This window comes from Nomascus leucogenys, chromosome 1a (genome assembly GCF_006542625.1).
Source record: "Nomascus leucogenys isolate Asia chromosome 1a, Asia_NLE_v1, whole genome shotgun sequence".
Taxonomy (NCBI): Eukaryota; Metazoa; Chordata; class Mammalia; order Primates; family Hylobatidae; genus Nomascus; species Nomascus leucogenys.
The window spans coordinates 27,900,572-27,923,008 of NC_044381.1; the positions used below are offsets into that span (position 1 = coordinate 27,900,572).

Sequence of the window (22,437 nt, forward strand, 5' to 3'; positions counted from 1 at the left end):
GGTACGATAATTCTTTGTTACGAAGGAGCTGTCCTGTGCATTGTCAAATGTTTAGCAGTATCCCTGGTTGCTACATGCCAGTAGCAACTCTTCCTAGACATGGTCAAATATCCCCAGGGGCCAGAAGCAAAACTGTTTCCAGTTCAAAACCACTGCTCAAAGGCAATAATTTCTTACAAATTTTGGTGCAGTGAACTCCTTTGGCAATCTGGAGAAGATAGTTAACTCTTTCTCAAATTAATATTTTTAAATGGATACAAATACATAGGATAACAAGGAAAAGCATTTCTCTTAAAGTTATCAAAATTATGTTTAAAAAACACAAAATTGTGCTATAGTCATTTATATAGTGATTGGACTGAAATCAGAGTAGGCATCCTAGTGTAGCTTAGGGTGTCAACAGAACTGCTGGGCTCTGGTGATGGTAGTGACTGTGGTAGTGTTGGGAATTGGCTCAGTCAACAACTTGCTGCCCACCTGAGCAAGTAATCTGATTCCTCTGGACCTCATAGGTTTATCTGTAAAGTGATGGGCTCTGCTTGGCTCAGAGTTTATTAAATCTCTGTGGTTAGTTGATATGTTTTAAGCCCCGGAAACCTATACAAACCTCATTTAGGCTAACAGAATCTCTCGAAGTGAGTAGTATTATGCCCATTACAAAAGTAAAGGAATTGAGAAAAAAAAGAGAGGTTAAGTTGTTTAACTGGACAGGTGGTTAATGGTACAGTCAAGTAAGATTGTTGGGACCAAGAACTGGGCTTGTTTTTTTATCCAGGAATCTTAGCAAATGCCAGGAATGTAACAGGCACTCGGTTAATGCTGAATGCATGAAGAAGAAAATGAATGCATTCATGAATCACCGACTTTCATTTTCAGTGTTGAGTCAACCCATTTATCTCTTAACATCATACTTCTCAGGCAAGAGTTGTCCAGATATGGTTTAATTTGCTTACTTACTGCGTAATTCTCATTCATAAATCACACGCACACACACACACGAGTTCCTTTTCTTGTGGGTCTGTTGGCTCCCATGGGATAGAGAAGAATTTCATCTAGGAGTGTCTTGAAGCTTACTCAGAGCCTGAACCAGTTTTTTGTTGTTTCTTTAAAAATTTTAAGTTCTGGGGTGCATGTGCAGGATGTACAGGTTTGTTATATAAGTAAATGTGTGCCATGGTGGTTTGCTGCACCTATCAACCCATCACCTAAGTATTAAGCCCAGGAGGCATTAGCTAATTTTCCTGATGTGCTCCCTCCCTCCCACACTCCCCTGCCCCGACAGGTCCCCGTATGTGTTGTTCCCCTCCCTGTGTCCATGTGTTCTCATTGTCCAGCTCCCGCTTATAAGTGAGAACGTGCAGTGTTTGGTTTTCTGTTCCTGCGTTAGCTGCTGAGGATAATGGCTTCCAGTTCTATCCATGTCCCTGCAAAGGATATGATCTCATTCATTTTTATGGCTGCATAGTATTTCATAGTGTATTTGTACCACATTTTCTGTATCCAATCTATCATTGATGGGCATTTGGGTTGATTCCATGTCTTTGCTATTGTGAATAGTGCTGCAATGAGCATACGCACGCATGTATCTTTGTAACAGAATGATTTATGTTCCTTTGGGTATATACCCAGTAATCCTATTGGTCGATGGTCAAATGGTATTTCTGCTAAACCAGTTTTAATACTGTTAGCAGGATAAATTCTGCCAGACCGTTTCCCCTGTGGTGTTCACATCCTGCTGAAGTGAAGTTTCTTATAAAGTGACTAGGCCTGTGAGCACACAGCCATGGAAACTGTAGCAGAGGAACTGCCTAACGGACACTGGGGTGGGCAAGAGTGGCCAAGCTAAAAAGGGAAATCAAGACAAGGTTTTAATTGAGGATTATTCTCACTTGAAATCTAGCTTTTTAAGAAGGAGCTAGTAAGAGGGAGCCCAGATCAGCTACAGGACAAACAGGATCTTCTCTCTTGTTTTGTAGAAAATAAATGAGCTTGATTATGGGCCCAGAGCTTCAGAGTTGTGGTGTGTGAGGCACACATGAATTAAAGAGTAATTGGCCATAAAGATTCTTCTGGTGGGTTTCAGTGCTTGCTGGGTGACGGTGACCAAGACCCTACTTTCCTGGTCTGCAGTGATTTCTTTTGCAAACTATGGTGACAAACTAACTGCAGGGTTGCAATTCAAAGGCCTACAGATAGGAAGTGTAAATGAGTGAAGCATAAGACAAAAGGGAGTAGTGATGACTTGCGGCCAAGTGGAGGGTAAACATCCCGTCTAAAAGAGGCTCCACCACTCAATTCTAGTCTATTATTGCCATGCTAGAATGTGGGCAGTATGTTGCCAGATTTTCCAGACTTTTTAAAACCCTGAAATTTGAGTTTGAAATGTTGATAATTCAAAGCTTTAAAGACATGGTGCAGGCCAGATTTGATCCCAGGATGGCCATGGATGATCTATAAAGTCTGGCAGAATTAACAATCCCATTAGTACAAGTAGATATGCTAATTGTGAAATTTTTAAAATTTACATGTTATAGTGCTTTACAGTTTGCAAGTCACTTTTATGATTTTATCAGAGTCTCATGAAAACCCTGTGAGGTGCTGTTATCCCTATTTTGCAAAGGAGAAACCTTAAGTTCAGGAATGTTAAGTGACTTGTTCACAAGTCACAGAGCAAGAAAATGCAGAACCTAGATTCATCCTCTAGTCTTGGACACCCCAGCATTACTGCCAACAATATTGTCCCTTCTCCAAACACAGACTTTTGTCATCTTATTTAGCAGCTCTGGAGGTCGAATAAAGAAACAGCACTACTCCAACCAATGGTCTGTGAAAGTCTGTTCTTACAACAAGAAAGGGTTTTGAGAGGATCCTCATAAGAAAGGCATACTGAATCTCCATTCTTGTACCAGTTCAATTTCAAACTGATGAACATTTAATATGTGTTTATTCTTTTGCTATCTCAAAATGTTTCAATGTAATTTATCATAATAAAATAAATTTACACTATTGCTTTATTATGGGTTTTGAACATTTGCTTTTAATGAAGTTGAACATGTTTTTCAAAATCCTATAAACCATTTCTATATTCTAAGAAGAAGCCTGCTTGTGATCTTTATCCATTTTTCTATTGGATTGTTAATCTGCTTTTTCTTGTTGGATTATAAGAGCTTTTTATATATTAAGGAAACCAGATCACTTGTAGGTCGTATGTGTTACAATTTATTTTTTCAGCTTGTCATTTGTTAAATCTTCCATATTTTTTAAAGACCTATTTTTCAATGCTTTAAAAATCAAGATGGCTCTTCAAGATTATCTGATTATGTGGCTGATGCTGCTGAAAGTTGGGTTTGTACAACTTCTCTAAAGAGCTTCTGCTTATCATCACAAGGGGATGGTGTAATGCTTCTCAACAGGACCTGGTTTATACCACTGTGAGTCATTTAAATTACTGGAAAAACTGACTGACCACTGGAAATTATTGGCTTATTTCCTATAACCCTCAAAGGAATTGGGGGCATCGTAGAGGGAATGTTTCTCATTCTCTCTGTATTCAGACATTGTCCTGACTGACTTCAAGGCTTTGACTCTCAGAGAAAAACTAAAGACAATTCCAAAGCAAAAAAGTTTCCTAAGTTATTTTAAGTTCATGAAAAATAAAGTTAAACAGCTGCAAGTTGTGATCCTACTTATTCATTACAAGAATTCCTCCTCCTAAATGTAAGCCCATTTTTTCTGATATATGTAATGGAAGCCCATTTTGTCTGATATGTGCAAATTTATCAGAGAGCTCATACCTTCAGCCATCATTATTTGGTTCACAAGCCACTCAGTAATGTGCTTTTGGCATCCTAGCCAAAGAAGAGAGGACTGCCGTTAATCAGACAGACAAATACATTGACAGGAGAACTCAACTTTGGCCTAAATCAGTGGAGACAAAGCTCACATATAGTCACTGAAGTAAAAAAGGTGCCATGTTTTTGTTCTGATCCAGGTTGCATAAGACAAGACAAGACACAAAAACAAGCCTTTCACTATAGACACTGTTCATTCAAAAATCACTTGGCATCAAGTTGTGAGATTCTGAGATAGCATCAGATACATAGCTACAATGGGAAGGCCACATTTCTTCCACGGTGACTATAACTACCAAATCAGAGAGTCCTGGCAACGTAAAGACCAGGTTTAATTAAGGGAGAAAGGTGGCAGTGCATACACTGGTCCACCTGGGGCATTTGCTTCTAGTTTTCTTACTACTTCTAGTTGTCAGTATTTGTATACAGTAAGAAATAGAATGCACTGAGTTGTACAGTTTTTGGCTTTTCTAGCTTAATCAGAGATCAAAACATGGCACCACTAACTGAGGTACAGTGACCAACTGTCTGTTTCCCCAGGACTGTCCTCATTTTAGCATGGAAAGTGCAGTGTCCTGGGAAACTCCTTGGTTCCAGGCAAACCAGAACATTTGGTCATTTTAGATCTTGGTCTTATCCTGATTTTTTCTCTAGTCCTGTTATTCTACAGAGGAATAAAATAAGACAAAATGGGCTTACATTTAGGAGGAGGAATTCTTGGAATGAATAAGTCGGATCACAACTTTTGGAGTAAGAAATGCTAGAACAAGATGTGAAAGACCATAGTCTCAGAAAGAGAAAATACAATTTTTTTGAGGTCATTCTAGTTCTATGATTCCTTGATTCTGCAATGCTACCTCTGTCATCTTGAGATAGTTGAGCTGTAAGTAAAACAATCTTTAGTGCCATTTATCAAATAATTACTATGAACTAGGCACTGTCTAACTCTAATTTTATTCTCATAACAGCCTTAGGAAAGAGACATTATTAGATATAATTTATAAGTGAGGAAACAGGCCCAGTTATTCAGGTAACAAATGGTGAAGACAGGATTTGAATTCAAGTCTGTGTAGTTTAAAGGCTTGTGCTCACATTCATTCTGCCCTTGTTTTCCATTACCCACGAATAGTTATGAAGCATTATTCTTGCTGTTGCCCTGATAGGAGATTATCCCTACTGCCTATGCTGTAAGTGATCCCTGGAGATCAGAGAAATGGTTATGCTAACAACATACACTTACATAACATATTTTACATTGCAAATAATTTTACAGTGGTCCCTGACTTATGATAGTTCAACTTATGATTTTTTGACTTTTCAATGAGTTTATTGGAGTATTAAATACATTTTCAACAGGATATTTTTGATTTATGATGATGGGTTTATTGGGATGTAATCCCATCACATGTCAAGAAGCATCTGCACTTCTATTTTCTACTGTTGTCATCTAAAAGGAACTGGGAAGTAGCTGATATTGGCTTTATCTCTATTTGTAAGAGTTAGGAAAGAGTGGTGTGTATGAGCATGGCCAGCTGTTGATGGGTATACCGGGGATTAATGGTAAAATTGGACTCTTGTCTATGGTTCATGATCCTAACTCCTGAATAGCATGTCTAGTTGGTAAAGATTGAGGAATACTGTGATTTTTTTTCCTAGTTGTCATCAAAGACCCCCAAAAGGAATTTGTTCAACTTTGTTACCTCTACTTTCCTGTCTTCCTCACTAGGCTATGAGCTCCAGAGAAGGCAGGTTCAAGTATCTGTTTATTGTTTCTTGATGTCCAGAGCCTGACACTTAGATTCTCAATACACATTGGATAAATAAATGAGTACTCTCCACATATCCTTATCTTAATTTGATAGTGGTTATCACTACCAATTCCCATGCCACTGTACCTTCTTTCAAACTGTTCTTCTTTTAAACTCCCCTCATTCTCACATCCTCAAATATCACCTTTACCAGGCAGCTCTCCCAACCCTTCCAGTTGCTAGTGTTCTCTTGAATATGCAGAAGTCCCATCTCTCTGCCAGCTCCCCTTCTTTTGTTGCACTTACCTCTGTCTCTCTTTTATTATAGTGATTTTTAACTTACATAAGCCAAAAGGGAATAGTGGAGACTGTGGCTAACTAAAAGATAACTCTTCCTTCTAAAAGTAGCAATGCTACTCAATTTTAGCCCATTATTGTTATTAATAATGTGGGTCCAATGCTGTAAGATTTTTCAGATTTTTATTTAATGGAATCTGAATTTGAGTTTTAAGTGTTGAGACTCTTTCAAAGTTTTAAAAACACACAATGCAAGCCAGGTTTAACCCCAGGATGGCCAGAATTCCAGTTTCAACCATTCAGTGAATATAGTAGATATGTTTATTGTCTGTGAAATTATATTTTAGTTAACATCTAATAGTACTTTATAGATTGCACATCACTTTCATGATTTTATTTGAGTTTTGTGAAAACCTTGAGGTACAGTTAGTTATCCCTGTTTTACAGAAGAGAAAACTAAAGCTCAGGAATGTTAAGCTACTTATCTGAGGTCACGCAGCAAGAAAGTGGCAAAATATGGACACATTCTCCAGTCTGGACACTCCCACCTCTTCTGCCAACCATATTGTCTTATTCTTCTCTTCCTGAACATGTTAAGGGCAGACACCTATCTGACCCTTTACTGTCTTTCTTACAGTAGTGTCTTATATAGGTGCTCAATGTGTGTTTGTTTGCCTGAAATAAAGAAAACATATAGACACACTTAGAAGTAGGAAAACAGCCAGCACAGATTATGTTTCTCTTTTTATACCAATGAAACAGTTGTGCTATAATATTTTTATGAGTATTTTCTATGGTGTAGGAATCCACAATCAGAATTCAATCATTTCATTTCTTGGTGCAGCTCTTACAAATTCTCGTAACTTCCATGCACATTGTACATACTCAAAAGTGTTTCAGTAAATATGTATTGATTAGCTCTTCCTAGACTTCCTTATGAAGTATTTGAATGTTTTGTGTGTGTGTGTGTGTGACAGAGAGAGAGAGAGAGAGAGAGAGAGAGAGAGAGAACTAGGTGAGTGTTATGGAATTAGGTAACCAAAAGAGATAATTAAGTGGTCTCTATTTTCCAGGAGTTTATAGTTAATGGGAGTTTCTCATATGTAGACAAGGGGAAAATAGTGCCATTTTAAAGAAAAGAAAGACTGGGAGAGGAGTAGATCAAAATTTATCTTAGAAATTTATTTGATTTCAATTCAGCCCAAATATCATAGTCTCTGTCTTCAAATGATTTTCAATCTAGGCAGAAGACAGATTTATACATGTTCACACACACACACACACACAAACACACATGCACACTCTTACTCACACTGACTGTTACACTCAGCCAGAACTATTTTTACTTATTTTTAACCCTAAGGTGATTTAGGGCCATTTCATTACCTTTTGTTTTCTATCACTTTTTAGACACAATTAAATATTTCTCAAAAAGAAAGGTCATTTTTAAAGCCCAAATAGTTTCTCTTCTTTCTAGGCAACCATTCTGTGATGTAATTTATATTTTTTGTTGCTTAGCTACTTGAAAAAAAAAAAGGGCAACTTGCCCCATTTTCATGGAAGAAAGACTCCTTGGTGCTTTCATTTGCATGATGCCAGGAGCTGTTACAGTCTGAATCTGAATCAAAATCACTCTGCCCCTAGGAGATGCTCCGTATCCTAATGAGTGCCTTCCTGTTCCCCAGACACACTTTCTTACCTTTTCCCTGTGGGCCAGGAGAGCTTCACTTTTTATATTTTCTAGACCAGCCCCAGGTGAACTCTCTTCCTGTTGCATGAACCGGTGAGTAAACCCTTGGATCATGAGCTCACCGTGGCTTGGATTCCAGGACCTCCACAAAGCCCAGGGACTCTGGGAAGAAACCAGAGAGTCTGCGTCTTAGGACTTCAGTCAACACCTCAGAAAGAGCCCAAGAACAGCCTCTGCAGGCATTGTTAGTTATAAGGAGTGAGATGTCGATTGGTTGGTTCACATGTAACTCCTACATTTGGACTAAGATGAAGACAGTTTGAGATTCATCAGAAGGGCTTGTTCTTTCTTTATGAGATAGGATGGCTGTACCCTACCTATATCTCCCTGTGGGGTCAGCTTCATGGGGTCTCCTCTTAATGAGACCTTAAGGGGACTTTTGTAATGATTTTATCCTGCTGAAGAGTTGAAGGAAAAATACTAAAAACTGGATTTAAGGCAATATCAGGTCTTGGAGATTTGCCTCTACTACTGTTATTTTGAAATTTAAATACAAATCTGAAAAACCATTTTCTTCTATTCAAAAAGACAGATAATCAGGAGAATCACTGAACGACCTGAGGTTGTGTCATTCAGGCCAGGTGTCTGCTTTCAATACATATTGTTTGACCTCAGATTTTTGTTTTAAAATTTCCGTTATGAACACTAGGTGATATTCAAGATAAGGCTCATTGAACTAGGACAAGATAATAGCATTGGCATGACACTTACTAGAGAAACCTGAAAAATTTAGTAATTTATATACTTAGGCAGAATAAAAATAATTTGCTACTTTAATGCACTTTGTAATGGCAATGGTTTGGTGTGGGGAGTTTTCTTATAACAAGGAATAGCCATGTCATTTTGATAAGATATGTGGTAGATTGTTTTCATGCCAAAAACAAAAACACAGAACAACCCACACTTCCCCACAAAACCCTAATGATGATGCCCATAGAATATAAATGATTCTTCTCCAAATGTCTGCTTTTTCATTTGTTGGTGAGGGGTACAAATGCCCCCTCACTTCCCTCCTCCTTGTCCCCACCCCAATTTCACCATTATTGTAGAGGTAGAGGCAGAGAGGTGAGATGGAAAGAGTTCAGACAGACTTGCCCTGCCCCTTGTTAGTGGTGCGATGTTAGGCAATTTATTTGAGAATAATACTTCCATCACAAGTTGTGAGAATTGTGAGAAGGTAAAATTCCTTACCTCATGCCCAGTGTAGGGTGGACCCCATTATCCAATTTCAGGAGGGAAGTCCTCCCTTCCAGAAATTCTTAAGTGGGCTGTCTGGATGAACTTTTACTTGGAGAGCGTCTCTGCTTCTTGCTATTCTAGACATAAAGCAGAATGCAGAAGGTGAAGAGTCCAGAAATCAGCAGACAGCCCCATGAAAGGAGGTGTGAGATATTGAGTGAGAACATAGGCTCTGATCTGTTGCTATGGTTTGCGATCCAGCTCTTTTACTTAATATCTGTGATGTCTTGGGGAAGACCTTTCTCTTAGGGGTCTCAGTTTGCCTATCTGTAAAACGGGGACAGTAATATGCTTATCTCATAAGATAATTGTGAGAATTAAATTAATTGATTTGTGTGAAGCACTCATACCATTGCCTGGGACAGAGTGATGCCCTGATGTCACTCTTATTACTGTTACCTGAAAGGGGCGCCATCCAGACCCCAAGAGAGGGTTCTTGCAACTTGTGCAAGAAAGAATTCAGGGTGAGTCCACAGTGCAAAGTGAAAGCAAGTTTATTAAGACGGTAAAGGAATAGAGAATAGCTACTCTATAGGCAGAGCCGCAGCCTGGGCTGCTGGTTGCCCATTTTTATGGTTATTTCTTAATTACATGCTAAACAAGAAGTGGATTATTAATGAGTTTCCCAGGAAGGATGTGGGCAGTTCCCAGAGCTGTGGGTTCCTCCCATTTTTAGACCGTATAGGGTAACTTCCAGACTTTGCCATGGCATTTATAAACTGTCATGGTGCTGGTGGAAATGTAGCAGTGGGGATGAACATAGGTCACTCTCATCACCATCTTGGTTTTACTGGGTTTTGGCTGGCTTCTTTATTGCAAACTGTTTTATCAGCAAGGTCTTTATGACCTATATCTTGTGCCGACCTCCTGTCTCATCCTGTGATTTAGAATGCCTAATTGTCTGGGAATGCAGCCCAAGAGGTCTCAGTCTTATTATACCCAGCCCCTATTCAAGATGGAGGCACTCTGGTTCAAACACCTCTGACATTACTCATGCTGTTGTTATCGTTGTTATCTTTGTTGCTACAATGGTTTAGAAACCAAAGTTGACCAGTCCTTCAACAAATATCTGTTAAGTGCCTACTGCTTGACTTGAGTTCTGCTAGAGTTTATAGATGCAGGATGAATAAAACATAGTGTTAGGATGGAGGTCAACTTTGTTGTCTGGCATTGGACATGCCTGGTGAATGTCTAGTAAGTGTTTAATAAATACATTAAAACAAAAACAGGTGTACAATAAAGAGTCAGGCACTTAGAAAGAGTCAGCACACTTAGAAAGTGTGAAGCCTTAGAAAGCCCAGGCAAGGCCATTCGAAAGATTTTGTTCTGGTTTCCTTGACTTTGGTCTCTTATCCAGTGAAATTCTTCCATACATAACTCTAAGATCCATCTTTGTGAGATGCTGCTCAGATTAGCTCAGGCCTCCCCATATTTCCAGTGGCTGCTACCTAATGAAAACAGCTCAAATAGCTTTATGTGACACTCAAGGCCCCTTGCCATCTGGCTTCAATTTGTCTGGCCTGCCTTGCTTCCCTCAGGGCTCTAACCAAACAATTCTAGTTGCAGTTCTTGCCTTTCCCTGCCCTTGACTTTTGCCTGTACAGTTTTATCTCTTAGAAAGGCTTCTTGCTCTTGTGTGCACACATTTTTAAAGATATAGCCCAATATCATCCCTTTGTGAAGTCTCTCTTGATTTATTATTGTCTAAGTGCTTATTGTTACTTGTTCCATGAAGATGGTACTCAATACCTGCCATCTTGTATTATGTTATGTATGTGAACCTTCATCCCTCCCTTGAGATTGTAAGATGCCTTTGGCAAGAGGCATCAGAAAGGTAGATTGTCAGAGTTTGGCTGGAAAGAGTAACTACCAGAGAAAAGAATAAACGACTGTCCCATGCGAAGGGAGAAGTGAGACAGCAATGTTATTTGGGAGGAAAGAAGAAAGCAATGAGAAGAGGCTCACTAGGCTTATTAAATGTTCTTCTTCTCATAACCTTCACGGTTCATTCTAAGGAGCCATGAGCCTAAAACAGCCAAGCAGCACCCTTTGTATGGTGGGCAGACTTGTAGTAGATAGTAGAAGAGGAGATTTCAGCGTGAGAACCTGTGAGATGTGCCAGCCATGGCAGAGAGTAGGAGTGGGAGGGGCTTCCTACCCAGCCCTGCAATTAGGCATGCATGTAACTGTAGGAAGGCTGGCTCTAGAAAAGGATGAGATAGAAGTTGTATTGTACCTGGGAGATTCTAGTAAATGCCTATTGTTGAGCTCCCTTCTTCACTGAGTCTATCACTACCAGGCAGTTTCCTCACTGGTTTCCCTGCATCCCCTTATGCAGCCAAAACCAGTTCAATAGGTTCACATTATGCTTGGTACAGAGACAGAAGCCTTAACATGGCTTTATAAGACCTGATATGGTGTGACCCAGGCCATCCCTACAGTGCCCCCATGATCTTATCATTCTAGCCTCTCTGCCCCATTTTAGTTCTCATTCTGCCAATTGTCTCAGGACTTCTCCTATAATTTGCCTCTACAGGGAAGGTTCTCACCTGGTTAACATCCATCAGATCAGACCCAAATATTCCTTCTTCAGGAAACTTCCATGAGACACTCAGATTAGTCCAGATCTCAATACACTCTATAACCTTCATTCATAACAATCACCATTATTGCAGTCTTGTTTTTATTGGTATAATTATTTGATTGATATCTAGCTTCATGAGACTATAGCTCCATGAGGACAAGGAATTGCTTTAGTTTTTACCTCACTTATCACCTAGTTCAGTGCTTAACATCATCTAGCTTGGTGCTCAATAAATAATTATTGAATGAAATGTCTTTGCTATTTAATGGCTACATGTGACTATTTCAATTAATATTAATTAAAATTAAATTAAAATTTAGTTTCTCAGTCACACAAGCCACATGTCATGTACTGGACAGCCACAGGTGGCTACCTCTAGATAGTACAATGCAGTTCTAGAACGTTTCCTTAGTCACAGAAGGCTCTGTTGGACAAAGCTGCTCAAGATGTTGGCATCTTGTTCATGTCCAATATGGTCAATGGTTAGATTTTTCTCTTAAAAAAAATCTCAGCCGGGCACGGTGGCTCATGCCTATAATCCCAGCACTTTGGGAGGCCGAGGCACATGGATCACCTGAGGTCAGGAGTTCGAGACAAGCCTGGCCAACATGGCAAAACCCTGTCTCTACTAAAAATACCAAAAAAATTAGCTGGGCATTGTGGCGGGTGCCTGTAATCCCAGCTACTTGGGAGGCTGAGGCAGGAGAATTGCTTGAACCCAGGAGGAGGAGTTTGCAGTGGACCCAGATTGTGCCATTGCACTCCAGCCTGGGTGACAAGAGTGAAACTCCATTAAAAAAAAAAAAAAATCTCAAGAGATACTGTCTGACTTGGCCTGAGGACTCCTGGGAAGTCTGTTCTGTAAATGGAAGAAATCTGAAAATAAACCAGCAGAAGATTCTAGATAAATTTTTCACTCACTCATTTTCATTTAAGAGATAGTTAAGGAATGTTTACTATATATGGCCCTGGCCACACATAAGGAGCAGTCTTCCTGAATTTTTCAATTTTCTCTTTAGAAAGGCAGTATCACTTGATGATGAAGAATATAGACTTTGAGAGCTTGTTTGGAGGTTCTAGCAGTGGAGCACAGCTACTCGTATACCCTTTGCTGAAGACTGGCCCTCCTCTATTGGGGATGGTCGTCCTCTTCAACCGAGCATGCAGCTTAGGGAGGGAAACACATGGAGCGGTGAGGGAGGAAGGGGACATCTGCCTAGCCAGCCAGATCAGCTGAATCAACCCTGGTGATCAGTGGGTAGCAGATGTCACAGCCAGATCACCCTCACATCCAAGAATGTAGACTTTGAAATCAGGCAAACTGGTGTTCAAATGTTGACTATGCTGTTCACTAGTGTGTGTGAGATTCTGGGCAATTTATTGAACTTCTCTGAGCTTTAATTTCTTCCTACAACAAACAGGAATAAAAAGATTATTGTGAGAACTAAATGAGATAAATATGAGATATTTTGATTCATAGTAACTTTATTATGATTCTTTATAATTGTTTGGAATTGGTGTTAGCCTTCTACTTTTTTGTGTCTTTTCTCTTCAAATTCTCACCAACTATACCGACATTTTCATTTCCAAAATAAAGCAGGCTCCCTGGCTCCTGTGTTGCCATTAAGTTTCACTGGATAACATCAAGATGGACTTTCTCAAGGCTATGAGGGTATTTTTGGCCACCTGTTCCCTTGCCTCAATTTTCTCATCTGCAAAATGAAAACAGATCTACTGTGAACTTCCGGAAAGGTGTGGAAGGTTTGCTTGGCTTTTAACTGTAAGAGCTGGCCATTTGATTGTGTGCCCACTTCAGGATGCAGGGAAACCCACGAGGACACAGGGAGTCACTCTTCACTAGGTCCTTGAGGCCTTCTGGGTAACATGTTGGGCTAAGAGCTGCATTTAGACTGTCAGTCATACATTGAGATAGAAATTCTCACTCAACCTTTTGAGTTTTTATGAAGCACTGTGTGGGAGGCCCTCTGCTAGAAATCGACTTTCAGAAGTGAAGAAGACATGGGCCCTATCTTTAAGGAGGTCACAGTTTAATAAGGGAGGAGGGTGATGAGAGAATTCTTCCTGGAAGAAGTTCCACTAGCTAACTTATGGGTAAAAGGAAAGAAATAGGCAGAGAAGAGAAGGAGCGCTGTTTAAGAAGCAAGGGCTCCATCCATCTATGCAGGGAAGTGAGAGAGAGAAAGGAGGCTGGGGAGGCGGGTAGAGAGACTGGGGGAAATTTGGAGGGTAGAAGTAGGCAGATGGCAGTAGAAAACAGGGCTATATAGGCAGGAAAAGGTTAAGGTATGGACAACTTTTAAGCCAAACAAAGGAGCTTGGACTGAGGGCCATGGAGAGCCACTGAAAGATTTTAGTAGTGAGTGACATAGTCAAATAAGCATTTCAGAAAGATCACTCTTACTTGCATAGAAGCTATTGAAATTGGACAAGAAAAATGGTGGGGAGAAATGATGGGAGGCTGATGCAGTGATCACAGTAAGAAATGATGTTGGCTTGAGCTACAGTGACAACAGGAAAAGGCACAGAGTTCAGAGATATTAACAGGCTGAGTGGGCAAGTTTTATTAATCAATTGTATAAAATTGGTAAGGGAGCTGGATCAATAGGTATACCTAGCATTCTGGCTTGGGCAAAATGTGCTGATAGCTTCCCATCAATTAGAAATTCAGAAGAAGGAGGAGGAAAGAGAATGAGTTAAGCTTTACATTTAAGTGTGAGGAATGCAGAGTTTGGGACTATGTAGGGTGAGCAGAAGTGTACATGAGGCAGCCAGGTGGAAATGTTCATGCAGCAGACAGTAGTACTCACTTGTGGATGACAAGAGGGAGCAGGCTGCCATCAGCATCAGGTGGTGGCTAAAACCACATGCATATTGGAATGAATTCATTTGTTAAAATGAAGTTTAAACCAATTGAATGACTAAATAAAGGAAAGAAGGAAGTCACCCAGGGAGCAAGCAGAGGGAAGAGGGAACAGGGCTTAAGGTGGGAATTTTCTGTCTTAGCAACCATAAACATCACCTTGTCAAGACTATTCAGTTTGGTTGTATCAGACTGAAGATGGAAAAACACTTGGTAAGCTACAGACATTATGCAATTCAACTCTCTAAAGACTGGCAGATTTTTAAAAATGCTATGTTTTGCTATCTTTGCAGCCAAGTTGAGTTGTAGCATGTTGAGTCTCAGCGATTGTATAATCTGATGGTCAAACAACCAAAACTGGTAAAACAAAACAAAACAGAGCAGGCGGGTTTCCTGACTCAGTCATGACATGGATACAAACATGGCCATGAAAAGTGAAAGCGACTGCCTCAGAAGTGCTGACCTACTCCATGGCTGGGCCTATTCTGCTCAGATTTGGAGACCCTTAATCCTAAAATATTTGCTATCTTCGAATAGCTCTTGGCAAGATGCTCAGAAGCAGTGCAAAATTTCAGTGTAAAATGTGATCTATTTCTCAGTTTCATATTTGAGAAGCGACACTTGCATATAGGCTGCTACACGTCTCTGCTCACCCTAAATAGTCCTAATCTTTATCTCCCTTCCACTTCCCAAATGCCAGGCTGGTGTCAGAATGGATAGAGGATTAGCAGGAAAATTCTCTCTTGTCAGCCCTGTTCCAACAACACCACAGAACTATTGCATATTCTACCTTTGCTGCAGGCTGAGTAAGCTACTCTTCCTGTGAACAGGACTTAAGTGCATGGCGGGAGTCTAAATTATGCAGTGGGAACCATCACTGTGTCTCAGACAGAAGAATTCAGCCTTAAATGATGGGGCCAGAAGTCACACTTGGAGTTTCCAATTGTTCTGTTTTTCGGCCCCCCAAAAGCCTGCAGCTTTTATAAGGAGCTCTCTCCAAAAGCAAACTCTACTAGCATTTTTTTTTTAACTTTAAACAAGAATGTTCTTTGGTTACTCAAAAGCACATGAAAAGCAAGAGAGGAAAACATGGATTGGTGCTTCAGTGGGTTTTCCATGTTTGTTTTCTGACACCGTGAATTTAATGCATGTCCAGGTGTCTGCACAAATCAGAGTAGCTAGTATAGTGTGAGCTCTGGGTTTTGTTTTGTTTTTTGCAGTTTTAAGGAACTCCAAAAAAGGAACTCAGCTGTGTTATCTCCTATAAATTCAGCCACTGCTGAGAAGAGTTTTACTTATATGCGAGTCTGGGGATCCTCTTTGGAGGAATCAGTAACTCAGTAATTAAGAAATCAGTAACTCAACAAACCAGCTGATGGGTGTGTCTCATTTGTGTCCCAACCATGGAGAATAAAAATCACATCTTAGTGTCACAGGAAGTGGGAAGGAACTCTTCTTAAAAGAAGAAAGTTAGGGCCGGGTGTAGTGGCTCACACCTGTAATCCCAGCACTTTGGGAGGCCAAGGTGGGTAGATCATCTGAGGTCAGGAGTTCAAGACCAGCCTGGCCAACATGGTGAAACCCTGTCTCTACTAAAAATACAAAAATTAGCCAGGTGTGGTGGTGGGTGCCTGCAATTCCAGCTACTTGGGAGGCTGAGGCAGGGGAATCACTTGAACCCTGGAGGTTGAGGTTGCAGTAAGCCGAGATTGCGCCACTGCACTCCATCTCAAAAAAAAAAAAAAAAAGGAAAAAAGTAGAAGGTCAAGGCGCACATCTTGGTCCAAAAGTAACAACGCTGAAGAAAAACTATTGTGTCTTTTTATATGACAGGTCCTGTACTGGTGTTTTATAAGCTATGATACAGTTATTATTACTCTCCCTATTTTATAGAAGAGGAAGATGAGGCACAGGGAGATTATTTCCCTTGCTCAGGTTCACTCAATCAGTGGAAAAGAGGCTTGAACCCAGGTCCATCTGACTCCACGTCTGGACTCCTATCTACTAAGTATACTAGAAAAGAGAAGAGTTATGTGGAATAGAGCATGATTCCATACATTTTAAATGTCTTGAACTCCCAAATTAGTAAAAGCATTCTAGGATGCCACTTCTAGGGTAGTCTGAATGAACTGAAGACAAGATCATATAAATAGATTCTACTCAATTAGGGCTGGCAAGAGAACTAATCACAATTCTGCTCTGTGGTCTAAGTCTTGAGTGCAGTACACATAAGGAGAAATATTCTGTTCCCCAAACACGCATCTGTGTCCTTGCTCTAGTGTGGTGATTATGAAGGAGAACAGGGCAGTGGCTAGAACTCTGTCAACACTGGTGATATCAAATGGCATAGCAGGAACTGCAGGAACAAAAAGCCCAGGCCCCACATTCAGTGTGACTCGAGAGTCACCACGAGGGAGCCAGCAGTTGAGTCATGATTGTTCCTGAGTCAGTGCAGGACTCCTGAAATAAATAGGAGCTAATGATTTCAGTGGAGAGGGAGCACCTGCGTTTTTGCTCAAGGAGATTTCCCCATTGCTTGCTATGGACTGTCCAGATTGCCTTTGATATTCCTTGAACATACCAGTCTGTTTCTGCCTAATGACCTTGTTGCAATTCTTCCCAGAACTTTACCTGAAAGAATCCTTTGTGGCCTCCAGGTCATAGTTTTGATGTCATCCCTTTAGAGAGGCACTTTCTAATCAAATCAACAGCCTTTTCCCAATGCTCATGTCCCAGTCACTCTTGGTCACATAACCCTGATTTATATTTCCACAGCACTTAAATTATCTTGTTCCATTTATTTGTTTCCATATGTTTAATATCTCTCCCCTTCCATTGGCATGTAGGCTCCATCATTTCAGACACCTCATTTGTTTTGCTCAGCGCCATATACCCCAGTGCTCGTAACAGTCCCTCCTTTAATAAATGCTCGATAAATACCTCTTGAATGAACAGATGGATAAATGAATTAATGAATGGAATAGGACTGTGTTGTTGTTGTTATTATGATCATATTGTGCTACCAAGCCCTCAATGACTGGAGGACACATGTGGTCCTAGATGTCTAAAATCCAGATAATCCACTCAGTAACTGAGTGAGAGGAGAAAAATAATAATCAGGGAGAGAGCACACCTTCTGTAGGCTGAGGCCATTGCATATGCTAAATCATGTAACTACTGCAGATGAGGAAATGTAGGCATAGCTACATAGCTGGGAAATATAGAGAGCAGAGATGTACACTGGAATCTCTGACTCCAACTCTTTTTCATTGCAAATGGAAGGCTGGGGATGAGGGCCAAGTATAGTTTTAAGTATTTCAATATTGTCCCTATTGTACAAATTGTTCATAGAAAAGTTTGGTAACTTGTGCAAAGTTACTTAGCTAAGAAGTAACAGGGGAACTTCAAGATCTATGTTCCTAATGACTAGGATATAGAATCATCTTCCAGAAAAGATGACAAGGAAAGTTTTCAGAGGAGGCAGCAGAGAATCTGGGGCTATCAGGAAGGGGATTCTGGGAGGGACACTCCAACATTCCAAGCTAAAGATACTGCCTGAGCTAAAGCCTGCTGTGTTCTCTCTTCCTGTTGCCTGACATTCTTACTGATCTGCCTGAAATCCATATATTCTTGGAAATGTTGCTGCCTCTGATTTCTGGATAAATGACACAGCCAAGACTGGAGTAAACAGGATTCATGAAGGCCATTGGTTCTCCTTGAGCCATTTGATCTGTGCTGTCTGTGAACCAGACTCATACAGTCCTAAGTGCATGGCCAGGTGTGGTGCAGCCTGGAGGTTCTGCCCTGTGAAGGATGCAGGTATGTCTTCTGAGTGGAAAGTGGTTATAAGCACCCATTTGCATTTCATCTGTAACAATTAAATAGCCTCACAGCAGCCCCTGAGTTGCTGATGGGCTCACACCCCATTGCCATGTAATCACATCTAATCCCATTGAGCTCTGCTCAAAATAGCCATAATTGGTGGTTTTATCCAAATCAATAAAGACAGCTTCTACATATTGATTATCATCCAGGGTATAAAATCATCATCAGTTACCTGGAAAAGAGAAGCAGCCTGCCAAGGGAAAAGGTCAGATATTCCATCTGAACAGAGGAGGGAAGGGGGAGGCGGAACCAGTGAGTTTTAAGGTAATAGTATCAAATTACCTGAAAATGCACACAGTGTATTCTTGTAATTTGCAATAACAGAGAGCCCAGAAATAGGTCAATCATTTAAGTGAGTCTTCAAGTTTTCTCTCAGCAATGTGCTGAGCTAGCTTGCATGGGCAGTCTTAAAGGGGCTGGAGCCAAGCTAGAGAGAGCGAGAGAGCCATAGGGCTCACAACAGTGGTACAATTTCAGTCAAAAAGATGGCTCAAGCCCATTTCTTTTATCCATTTAATGATCAACAGGGATTCTCAGCCACTGTCATGAGTGATTATGGGAAAAGACAAAGGATGGGGGGTGAATAGACCTTTCCATTTGAGCACCCAGGACATGGAGAGTGGGAGGAACTCACTTCTAAAATGATTGTGAGGCATTTTCCACAATAGCAATGGAATACAGAGCCTGCCCAGTTCTAAAGTTTATACTTCTAATTGCAGAATTAAAAATGAACACGCTGTTTACTTATTACAAGATGGAACTCATTTTCCCAGTCTTCTTTCTAGCAAATATTAAAACAAAAATTGCATAAAATCATCCAACATCATTAATGGAAGACACAATGACAAGAAGACAATCCACTCACAATACTGCTACTTCAACGGATTAAAACTGGTCTTGGGCAATTCTTGAGTCCAGTTTCCTCTTCCGTTAAATGGAAATAGCAGGGATGACCACAAGATTATTAGAATTTGACTTTTAAAAGTCATTTATGAATGTCCTCTTAAAGTCCTTGCCTAAATGACTAAATCATTTTCATATATCTATGATTATTATAGAAATATAAGTGGCTATCACCTTTATCTTTTCCCCTCTTAGTTCTTTCTTCATAAATACGCCATTTTAAGAGCTGCATACAATTCTATTAAGTGAATATTAATTAATCTCTTGTTGTGAGATATCATCTTTCTACAATAGATAATATTTCAAAGAATATCTATGGCACAAACTTTATTCTTTCTTTTGGATTATTTTCTCAATGTAATGTGGAGAAGTGGGGTTTTTAATGTCAAGGGTATTTTGATACCACAACCAAGGAATTAGAAAGGCTTAACCTTCAAGTCCTGTCAACGATTTTACTAGAGGGAAAACAGTCAAACCCAAAGGTAGTTTGTAATGCAAGAGTACTAGGTAGAAAAATCAGTACAATTTCCATTTTACAGATGAAGAAAATTGAGAATTTGGAGGGACTATTTAAGAATAGACAAATATTAATACAATAGTCAAGAAGTAGACACAGCCTTTGCTTACCACAGGTGTTTGTTGAGGAAAAGAGGGCTCATCAATTCTATTCTTGTTGTGTTCTGGGCTGGATGGCTGCACTGGAACAGTGGAAAGAAACCAAAATGTTGAGGGGAGGGAACAAGGTTATGTAGCTTGACAGAATAGAATCTGCAAATGGCTGACTCTACTAGTAAAGATCAATTGTGACATGCCCATTATTGATAGCTAGGTTTTCATCCCTCAAAGTGGAGGATTCCAGCCCTCCCATTTTGTGTGACGATTGAATAGGGTCCCTGCCAGGTAAAGATTTTTTTACTTTCATGGACTTCTATGTTTTCTTTCATGGAGGTGAAAAGAGAGGTTAGATAACCTTTACCTGTTTTATCTAACTTAATTATTGCAATTATAACTTTGAATGAGCTCCTTAGGGAGATTTGGTTTATGAATAATGACTATATTTTTAATACATTGCATTACTCCAAATACAAAAATAAAATCAGCAAAATAAATGAACAAAATAAAATGAGATCACCAGAGGCTTTTTTTTTTTTTTGGTTGTCACTCTTGAAAGTCATGGATTTGATTGTATTTGTTTTCATAAACTAATGTATTCCTAGATGACAATATTCAATATGAACGTAGAAAGTCTGTAGTCCTCCAAATATGTGGGTTACCAACAAATAGGACAAAACCAAAGCTGGTGGATTACTGCTACTAAGCCTAGAGTTTTAGAATTACTCCTGACTTCCTCTCACTATATCCATTTTCTCTGGAATATGGATCTATTACCACGACTTCAGTTATATTCTCTATATAGATGACTACAGTATCCGGCCAAAACCTCTCCCAAGTTTCAGACTGGTAGAGATGGCCATCTACCTGCTATCTCCCATGGGATATTTCCTGAGCACTTGCAACTCAACTCAACTTTTATCTTCCTCTGTATTTTATCCCCTACTCCACCCCACCTCTAAATGCATTCCAACTAGATTCTCTTCTATCTTTGAAGTTTCTAGGAATGGCTCTATCATCCTACCAATCACCCAGTCAAACATGGGATTTATCTTTTCCTCCTTAACTTCTCTTATGTCTCTTGTTTAATCAGCCATCAAATTTATTTGCTTTTATTTTCTAAGTATTACTGTGATTCCCACCCCCCCCGCCCCTGCCCCACTCTCTGTAATATCTGTGCTGGTTTATTTATCATCTCAGGCCTGGGCCAGGGCAACAACTTCTTCAATGGCCTGCCTGTTTCCAGTCTTGACCCTCTTCAATCTGTCTTTACTTTGCTACCAAAACTAATAATATTCTAATAAACAAATGTGGCCATGTCATTTCCTTTTTTGGGACTTTTCAATGATTTAACACGATGTGCTAGGAAGTCAGTAAATGTGTGTGTGTGTGTGTGTGTGTGTGTGTGTATAAAATGAATTAATGAGTATAAGATACTGACCACACTCCTTGGCTCACAAGGCCCTTTATAATATGTCTCTGCCTACATTTCTAGTCACACTTTCTATAATTTCTAACTCACTAATTTATATACTAATAGTTCCATAAACACATCATATTGTGTCACTTCTCTGGACAGGCCTGGAAAGCTCTTCCCCGTTTTCTTCATTTGGATAAATTTTTTAAGCTTTTTGGGGGGCTCACTTTATGTGTCAATTTCTGTGTCTCATCCCTTCTAATTTATTTATTCTAACACATCTAATTATCCACACTATGCCAAAAACTGTTAGGCACTAGGAACAAAATGGCAAATTAGAGAGATAGACATGGAAACCAATAGATATCATTCATTGAAAGAAAGGTTATAATAGAAGAAGAATACAAGAAAATGATGAACAAGATGAAGAGAAAATAGAAGATTTTAATTATTCAAATCTACCTGTGGTGCTTAGGAGCTGGGAGGAAAAGAATCTCAAGCAAATTAATCAATGTGTGTAAAAACAAGGAGGTATGAAAGGGGCTGGACGGGTGATGTTATGAGTTAAACCGTGCCCCTCCAACATTTATGTGGTGGACTCCTAATCCCCAGTACCTCAGAATGTGACCTTATTTGAAGATAGGATCCTAAAAGAGGCAATCAATTTAAAATGAAGTTATTAGGGTAGACCCTCATCCAATGCGAACAGTGTTGTTCTCAGGGAAACCAGTTCTTTCTGTTGAAGACTAATAGAAGACGACTAAAGACAATTAAGCAATTGAGAGCTGAGTTTTAGCAAACTCATTCTGGTGGTTGGATAGAGGATAGATCAGAGGTAGGGAAGTGGAGAGGCTGGTTGAACACCATGAGGCTGTGGCAATCCTTCAGCAAGAGAGAGGTGGAAAGCTTGGCTCAACGCAGTGGCAGGGTGTTTAGAGAAGATGAAGCAGATATGGAAAATATTTATGAAGGAAAATTGGCAGCACTGGCTGACATGACTGGATGTGCAACTGAACGGCACTGGCAAATTGCTTTCGTTGCATTTATCCTTATATTACGAGCAACTAACTGAGCCTATGCCCGAAAGTACAAAGGGAGAAGACACAAACCAAAGAAAAAACTGACTTAGATAATGACCAATTTCCTCCCAATGTATCTTAAGCCTTGATTCAGACCTTGTGGCACAGTCTAGACAATTGTAAGTCCTAATCCTAATGGTTCAATATTAAAAAACAGTGGGGACTTATTAAAAATTGGTTATGTATAAAGC

At 39.9% G+C, this 22,437-nt stretch overlaps 1 pseudogene; it reads right to left on the minus strand.

Moving 5' to 3' along the window:
- LOC100581451 overlaps positions 1–7,673 on the minus strand; it is a 37,832-nt pseudogene extending 30,159 nt beyond the window's left edge.
- Between the last annotated feature and the right edge of the window lie 14,764 nt (positions 7,674–22,437).